The sequence below is a fragment of the Ctenocephalides felis genome, unplaced genomic scaffold (genome assembly GCF_003426905.1).
Source record: "Ctenocephalides felis isolate EL2017-DRISC unplaced genomic scaffold, ASM342690v1 CF-g0.4_SCAFFOLD_01080, whole genome shotgun sequence".
Taxonomy (NCBI): Eukaryota; Metazoa; Arthropoda; class Insecta; order Siphonaptera; family Pulicidae; genus Ctenocephalides; species Ctenocephalides felis.
In genome coordinates this window covers 10,020-18,508 of record NW_020537234.1, presented here as the reverse complement: position 1 = coordinate 18,508, position 8,489 = coordinate 10,020, and the positions used below count along the sequence as shown (strand labels likewise).

At 32.8% G+C, this 8,489-nt stretch overlaps 1 long non-coding RNA gene across 1 annotated transcript; it reads left to right on the top strand.

Moving 5' to 3' along the window:
* The first annotated feature begins 7,292 nt into the window (after positions 1-7,292).
* LOC113365517 lies at positions 7,293-8,038 on the top strand. Its single transcript, XR_003366223.1, has 3 exons — positions 7,293-7,401; positions 7,461-7,565; positions 7,634-8,038. It is a non-coding gene; the product is annotated as an uncharacterized LOC113365517 (long non-coding RNA).
* The last annotated feature ends 451 nt before the right edge of the window (positions 8,039-8,489 follow it).

Below are 8,489 nucleotides of genomic sequence, written 5' to 3'. Positions count from 1 at the left end.
TTTTAATTTTTTTTTTGTTCGTGCGAGGACTTATTCGTAATTTTAATATCGTTTGAAACGATTTCCGCGTTTAAATGTGTTCCTGTCGCCTACCCCCCACGGCAGGTTCTAGTAATTCGCGTTTCGTTAATAATTATTTTTTTCATTTGGTGTGTGGATCCTTGCGATGTTTTCCCAGAAGCAACGCAACCCCATACACTTTAATTTATAATTAGTATTATTTGTACAATATTTAATTTTTTTGAATTATTTTATTAGTAGCATGGATGTAAATAACTCGTTTAAAAATCTAAAAACTTTGTTAAATAAATTATTTGTTTTTATTTTGACTGATTTTTCTGCTGCAATGCAATGAATATGTTTTAATAAAATAATTTTAATTTTTTGTGATTGCACAATAAGTCTCCTAAACGGAGAAATGCTGAAGACGTACTGTTTGAAGTTACAAAAAAAAAGGTAAGATGATACAAAACCCTAAATTATGTAAAAAAATAACAAAATTGACATTTATTTTAGTGTAAATGGGCCTCGACTAAAGATACCAGGGGGTTGAGTACTACAACGAACAGGAGAACATGTGTACCGATATGATGTACCAGAGCACTGGCAGCGGATAAATACGAGCAGGCTACCACATAGTATTTATAAGTCATTGTCTATTTCATTTCTTTCAAGTCACTTTTCATTTCAGGGTTGCAGAATTAATTTCTCACCACGACGACAAGCACCAGGACTGCTTGCTAGGAGATTGTGGTGGATTAAAAAGGTTGAAGGTACCCTTTTTGGGGCGCAATGACTGCTACTTGGTACATCTTGGCATTGCGTTTACCAATATACAGGGTTTACCTTGGCGCCCCAATCTGACTTAATAAAACCCGGTAATTATCTGTAGAGTGCGTAACTAACTACACGAATGAAACAGAATCTATACTTATTAACTTATTCAATGTTACCTAGTTGTGTTCGTCGTAGGTGCGAAGATATGACTGTATTTTTGTAGTCATGTCTTAAGTCTAAATTCTGATATACTATTGTTTTGGTTGGTGAAAAAGCTTGAAATTATAGATGTGTATGATACGGCGTGATGATAATGGGGATCGCATACAATCGGAGAGCTCTCACTTTTTCTGGATTGTGTGTTCTTTGCCCATGGAACAACACACGCACCACTATACACTAACTGCCTCAAGGGCTTGTGTACTTCCGACTCTATTGACTACCTCAGAAGACTGATACTTAAAAAGTGATTGCGTCTTTGTAACGACAGCATGCAATGTTTCCAAAGGGTTGCACAACCTTTAGTGCAAACTACATCCGCCGCCCGCCTATATGGTTCCTGTCGTATGTGGTCCAGATTCGCGATAAAGACTACATACATCATTTCCAAGGAGTTTCTAAACTCCTAAACTAAATCCTCACCTGCCTATAAGGCTCCTATCGTATGAGGTCCGAAGTCGCGATCGTTTTTTAGTATCAGTCCTCTCAGGTGGTCAATCCAATACGGAGGACACAAGTTAGTGCATTAGTGATGGTTGTGATGTTGTGCCAGGGAAAAAAAACACGATCTAGAAAAATCCGATCGAGTTTTCCGATTTTAAGCTTTCCCCTGCGTAATTACGCCGTTCTATACATTTTTAATCATTTCTAGCTTTATCATTACCCATCGTTAGTACATTCGAATTTAGGCTTAATGCATCACTATACATAAGTGCGGTCAAGCTCTCGGATCTGTAAACATAACTCGGTAACAATCAATAAGTTGGTAAGTAGATTCTGTTTTAATTGTGTAGTTAGTTAAATCTCCACTGGTAACTGCAAGTTTTGTTGAGTCGAATTAGGGCGCTAAGGTAAACCCTTCATATTGGGAAGTGAGATGCTAAACATACCAAATAGCAATCCTTACACTCTAACAAGAGTACCCTTGACCCTTTCAGTTCACCTCAATATGGATACCTACAGGTTTTCTCGTATTCATAAGTTAATATTAAGTAATTAGACCTTGGTTAGATATAAGTATATAATATTTTTATTTTTGTTACCGGGGCCCCGTTTGTATGTTTGCCCCTATTTTTAGGGGCACTTGTGTTTTTTTATGTCATTTCAGATGTCTTTCCAAGAAAATTGCTTACCAAGTGAGTACCAAGAACTACTTCCACAACCCGTAGGAGAAAATTGGTCAGACGTAATTGTAATTGTAATTAATGTACCAAGAATTGTAAGTAATTGATGTACCAAGACTTTACCAAGATATACACGAAGATTTACCAAGATATACACGAACCACCAAGAGACCACTACCAAATTAAAGGATATGAACAAGTGGGTACCAACAATTACTTCTGCAACCTATACGAATAAATGCAATGAAATTCTTGTTCACCTCTTTTTAGGTCTTGCACAAGATTTGGCAGAAAATATCGACTCAAAACCAACTAGCACCACTACTACCTGAACTACCACATACAACTGAATTGGATGATACGACATAATCGAAAGGAAAATTAACTGTGAGATGAGACTTTCTATTTTTATTGTATAGTTAGTTGTATTATATTATCGTATTATAGTAGTATTTAGTTAATATCAGATTAGGGGGCGTTTTGACATTAAAATCTTCGGTCTTACCTTTTTTGGGGTTGTTCGCGTGCTTTTATTCAGAGCTCAAAGGGATGGCGTTGTGAAAGAACCTTTCTTACATTTTTCGCGCTTTTCTTTACATTAATTAATAATTATAAATCACAAAGTGATTTGTTCTTAAACTTCATAGGCTGGAACCTATGAAGTTTTTTCCAAGTGTTTACATGGTGGATCTGGGGGGTACATCATGTAAATGCTCTTTTTTTTTTTTATAAATTTACAATCACCGCTAAAATACTAAAGTACACATTTTATTTGGATTTTTTTCTTTACCACGAGAGGTTCTTTCATTTTTAAAAACCGAAATTTTTGGGTACATTAGGTCATTTCGCGGAGGTTCTTCTTTTCGCGATATATTCAGGTCAGTTAGGTATAATTAGTTTGTAAGTTAGTTTAAGTGGATTAGGGCTGCACAAATCGATACTTAGTAGTATTTACACTATATCCATTTCCATCTGAAATGTTAGAAACGTAAATATGAATACAAGTATCTATTTCTGTGGCGACACCACATTAAAAAAAACGCGCCTGGCAACTCTACCCCATGGGTGGTGAGGAAAAGAGTTGCATCCTAATCATGTAAATGCTCTTTTTTTTTTATAAATTTACAATCACCGCTAAAATACTAAAGTACACATTTTATTTGGATTTTTTTCTTTACCACGAGAGGTTCTTTCATTTTTAAAAACCGAAATTTTTGGGTACATTAGGTCATTTCGCGGAGGTTCTTCTTTTCGCGATATATTCAGGTCAGTTAGGTATAATTAGTTTGTAAGTTAGTTTAAGTGGATTAGGGCTGCACAAATCGATACTTAGTAGTATTTACACTATATCCATTTCCATCTGAAATGTTAGAAACGTAAATATGAATACAAGTATTTATTTCTGTGGCGACACCACATTAAAAAAAACGCGCCTGGCAACTCTACCCCATGGGTGGTGAGGAAAAGAGTTGCATCCTAATTAAGTACATATAATTATCAATATTAAAATATTTAAATAATTATGTTAATTAATAAACATAAATGTGTCAATATATGTGTGTGCATCACTGAAAATTACCTAATATCGAAATATCTTAAAATAAAATTTTTGCAAAATAATCTTTGCTTTTCAATATGTGGTTAATGTTATTTTTAGTTGTTTTTTTTCAGAACTTCATAAAGAATTTGTTTTACATTGAATGATCTATAACGTTTGAATTATTAAAAATAATTTAAGGAAAAACGAGTGTGATTGTTAAGAGCTCGCTAACGTTGACAAATAATGTAATTAACTACAATTTGCTGAAATAACTTTATATGTTTGGTATATTTGTACAAAATTGAATAATCTGCAATAGTTTTTCACATTATAGAGCCAAACCTGAGCATTTACACATATCAAGAAGTTTTTGCTACTTCCTTTAAGACATGCCATTTTAATTTAATTTAGATGATAACTTGCGCCGAAGCGGCAGATGAAACTACAAGAAACATTTTCATGATTTACCTAAAACGATTGCAAGAACAAATGAATTGCCAATCAGCAATAATGGTAGCTCAGTTGAAAAAGGCAACAGAAAGGAAAGATTCACCTACGATTGATAAGCTGTCTAATTTTCGTAAACGTAGAACTGGAAAATTATATAAACGATATTCGGTACATGAGAAACTAACTGCAGATAACTGTGCCTTTAAGTTTATGAATAATTATAAATGCAAATATCATGGTAAGCATGCACGCAATTTGAGAGAAAATGCCTGATTTGGCAATTAATAAGTGTTTAATTTACCTGATGAAATTTTTTTTAATTTAAATTATTATAACAAATTTATTCCATATTTATTCTAATATGTACTACAATAAATAATTATGAAAGTCTGTTAATTATTTTATTTATGAATATGTAAAGAACAAGTACAATTATAACTTGCACTTACATAACTTAATGGATTTTTCATACATATTAGCTCTTTTACAGTCAATTATTTTTTATTTTACTACTATATGATGTTTGTCGAAAAGCTTCGAGCAAACAATTGAACTTGTGGAATAATATTGTGTGGATATAAATGTAGAATTGTATCAAATCTATAAATAAGTTTGCATATATGTATTTAGAGTAAATGATCTATAAACAGTGCTGGATTACCCCATCGGCCCGGGCCTAGGGCGGCACAATTTGGGGGGCGGCAAATTTTTCCGATTTTTTTTTTTTTTTTGTCACGGCAATTTATTTTAAGGATTGATCTTGATCTAGATAATTCTCTATGAAATAGAATGTTATTCGTTTTCTAATCAAACTTATTCAAGAGCGCCTCATTAATATTTTTAGTGATGTATCATGTTTAAAATAAAAATTATCAAATTAATAAGCTTTTTGTGAGAAATAAAATAAAATGAAACTAGTGGGGTGTATGGCATTGTGCCTTAAGGCAAATTGCTGGAACTTCTCGTACCGTAACGAAATGTTCGAAGAATATTAAATGTTTTCAAATAGATTATTACAAATAAATACTGTAACATTGTCTAATATTTATAAGAATTATATAAACTGAATTGCAAAGTTGAAACTATTTTATAAAGTATATAAGTGAGCTTTAAAACTTTAGTCAGAATCAAAAATAAAATCTGAATTATTTTCGATATACAAAAAAAAAATTGTTCTGAAAAAAAATTGAAACAGATTTTTTTTCCAAAATCAATTATTTTGTTAAAAGAAGCAGAAAGTTTTTTTAAATCATTTAAATCGGACGCTGGACGCAAAGGTAGGCCCAGCGGTTTCGGAGATACAGAGCTAAATGTTAAAAAAAGTGCAGTTTTTAAGAGAACTAAGCGTGCGATTTAAATGATTCAAAGAACTTTCTGCTTGTTTCAACAAAATAATTGCTTTTGAAAAAAAAAATTTCTATCTTTTTTTTCAAAAATATTTTTGTAATTTTGGATTAAAAAATCAAAAAATTACCCAGGCTAAGCACAGTCTAAGCGCCAATCTGATATAAATGTTTACCCAAAGTGTTTACCCAAGTGCACTTTTCCAATTTTGTGAAAAAACTTTTGAAAAATGTGAAAATGCCGCCAAGTTAAGCACAGTATAAGTGAAAATGTCGCACATAATTATTTGCGAATGCGTTTAGACTGTGAATATACGGGAGCACTTTTTCAATTTTGTGCAAATTTGGCAACTATTTTTTTGAAAATGAATTCGAAAAGAAATGACGATTGTTAATGTTCTGCAGATAAATTGATTTATGATTTACATTTGATTTGCTCAGATATAACAAAGATAGCAAAAATAATGAAAGTTACAGTATCTGTAATAATATATTTGAAAACTGTTTAAAATTTCTCGAATATTCCATTACGGTACGGAAAGTTCCAGCAATTTGCCTTAAGGCACGATGCCATACACCACTAGTTTTATTTTACAATTATATATAAAAACGCACAAATTACTAAGACGCAAATACAAATAAAAACGTATTTAATACAAATAATACTTCACGATCAAATCAAATATATGAATCAAACAGAAGTAGATGCAAATATTAGCAGTAATAATTTCGACCATCTCGCCACGAAGGTTCAATTATTACTGATTGTGAGGTACAATAAACTTTTCGTATTGCACCCTCTATGGTTCCGAACCCGAAACTATTCAATTAGATAACAATTTTTGAATTTTAGTATCATCTGGTAACAATTCATAGTTTTGTCTCTTTCTGACCCCAATAAAAGAGGTTCGCAATAACAACTAAAATCATTCTGTCCTCTGTATTTGGACCTCTCGGTCGACGCTACGGTCAGTGGTAAGTCTTTTAAAAAATATTTATGTATTATGTAATCATTTCGTGCATTCAGTTTCAAATACGTGTCATGGGACTTGTGTTTTGGTTGATTCGATGTGACTTGATTTTCTGTTGAATTATAATTATAAGAATGTAAATAAATTGAAGTAAAAATTCGTTTCTTTAATATTAAACCATTTGCGTTACATTTTCTAATTCAATATATTTGTGCTGAAGTGTCGCCTTAGTGTTTATTGTTGTGAAAATATTTAATTTTAGCCTTTGAGTTAACATAAATAATTTAATGCAATCTTTAGATTATTAAATTTAACTATAATTAAATAATATTAAATTTTAATATAAATGTTATGTTTCAGATATTTACGATTGACTACATTTGTTTTGTTTCAGATTTCATACAGTGTTTTGCGCAGTGGCGGATTGCTTTAGGGATTTATTGTGCATGAATTTTTTTTTATTCAATCACATTTACAATTTTTAATTATTTTTTATAATTTTGAGTTATTTGCGTCCACATTTAAATTTTTTCTGTTCGTGCGAGTAAGTCACTCGTAATTTTAATATCGTTTGAAACGATATCCGCGTTTAAATGTGTTCCTGTCGCCTACCCCCCACGGCAGGTTCTAGTAATTCGCGTTTCGTTAATAAATTAATTTTTTTCAATCGGTGTGTGGATCCTTGCGATGTTTTTCCCAGAAGCAACGCAACCCCATACACTTTAATTTCTAATTAGTAGTATATGTACAATGCTTAATTTTTTAGAATTATTTTATTAGTAGCATGGATGTAAATAACTAGTTTAAAAATCTAAAAACTTTGTTAAATAAATTACTTGTTTTTATTTTGACTGATTTTTCTGCTCCAATGCAATGAATCTGTTTTAATTAAATAATTTAAATTTTTTGTGATTGCACAATAAGTCTCCTAAACGGAGAAATGTTGAAGACGTACTGTTTGAAGTTAAAAAAAAAAGGTAAGATGATACAAAACCCTAAATTATGTGAAAAATAACAAAATTGACATTTATTTTAGTGTAAATGGGCCTCGACTAAATATACCACGAGGTTGAATACTACAACAACGAACAGGAGAACATGTGTACCTATATGATGTACCAGAGCACTGGAATAAATACGAGTAGGCTACCACGTAGTATTTATAAGTCATTGTCTATTTAATTTCTTTCAAGTCACTTTTTATTTCAGGGTTGCAGAATTAATTTCTCACCGCGACGGCAAGCACCACGACTGCTAGGAGATTGTGGTGGATTAAAAAGGTTGAAGGTACCCTTTTTGGGGTGCAATGACTGCTACTTGGTACATCTTAGCATTGCGTTTACCAATATACAGGGTTTACCTTGGAGCCCCAATCTGACTTTTAATAAAAACCGGTAATTATCTGTAGAGTGCGTAACTAACTACACGAATGAAACAGAATCTATACTTATTAACTTATTTAATGTTACCTAGTTGTGTTCGTCGTAGGTGCGAAGATATGACCGTATTTTGTAGTCATGTCTTAAGTCTAAATTCTGATATACTATTGTTTTGGTTGATCAAAAAGCTTGAAATTATAGATGTGTATGATACGGCGTGATGACAAAGGGGATCGCATACAATCGGAGAAGCCTCACTTTTTCTGGGTTGTGTGTTCTTCGCCCATGGAACAACACACGCACCACTATACACTAATTGTGCACTTACGACTCGATTGACTACCTCTGAGGACTGATACTTAAAAAGTGATTGCGTCTTTGTAACGACAGCATGCAATGTTTCCAAAGTGTTGCACAACCTTTAGTGCAAACTACATCCGCCGCCGCCCGCCTATATGGTTCCTGTCGTATGTGGTCCAGAGTCGCGATAAAGACTACACACATCATTTCCAAGGAGTTTCTAAACTCCTAAACTAAATCCCCACCTGCCTATAAGGCTCCTATCGTATGAGGTCCGGAGTCGCGATCGTTTTTCAGTATCAGTCATCTCAGGTGGTCAATCCAATACGGAGGACACAAGTTAGTGCATTAGTGATGGTTGTGATGTTGTGCCCGGCAAAAAGAAC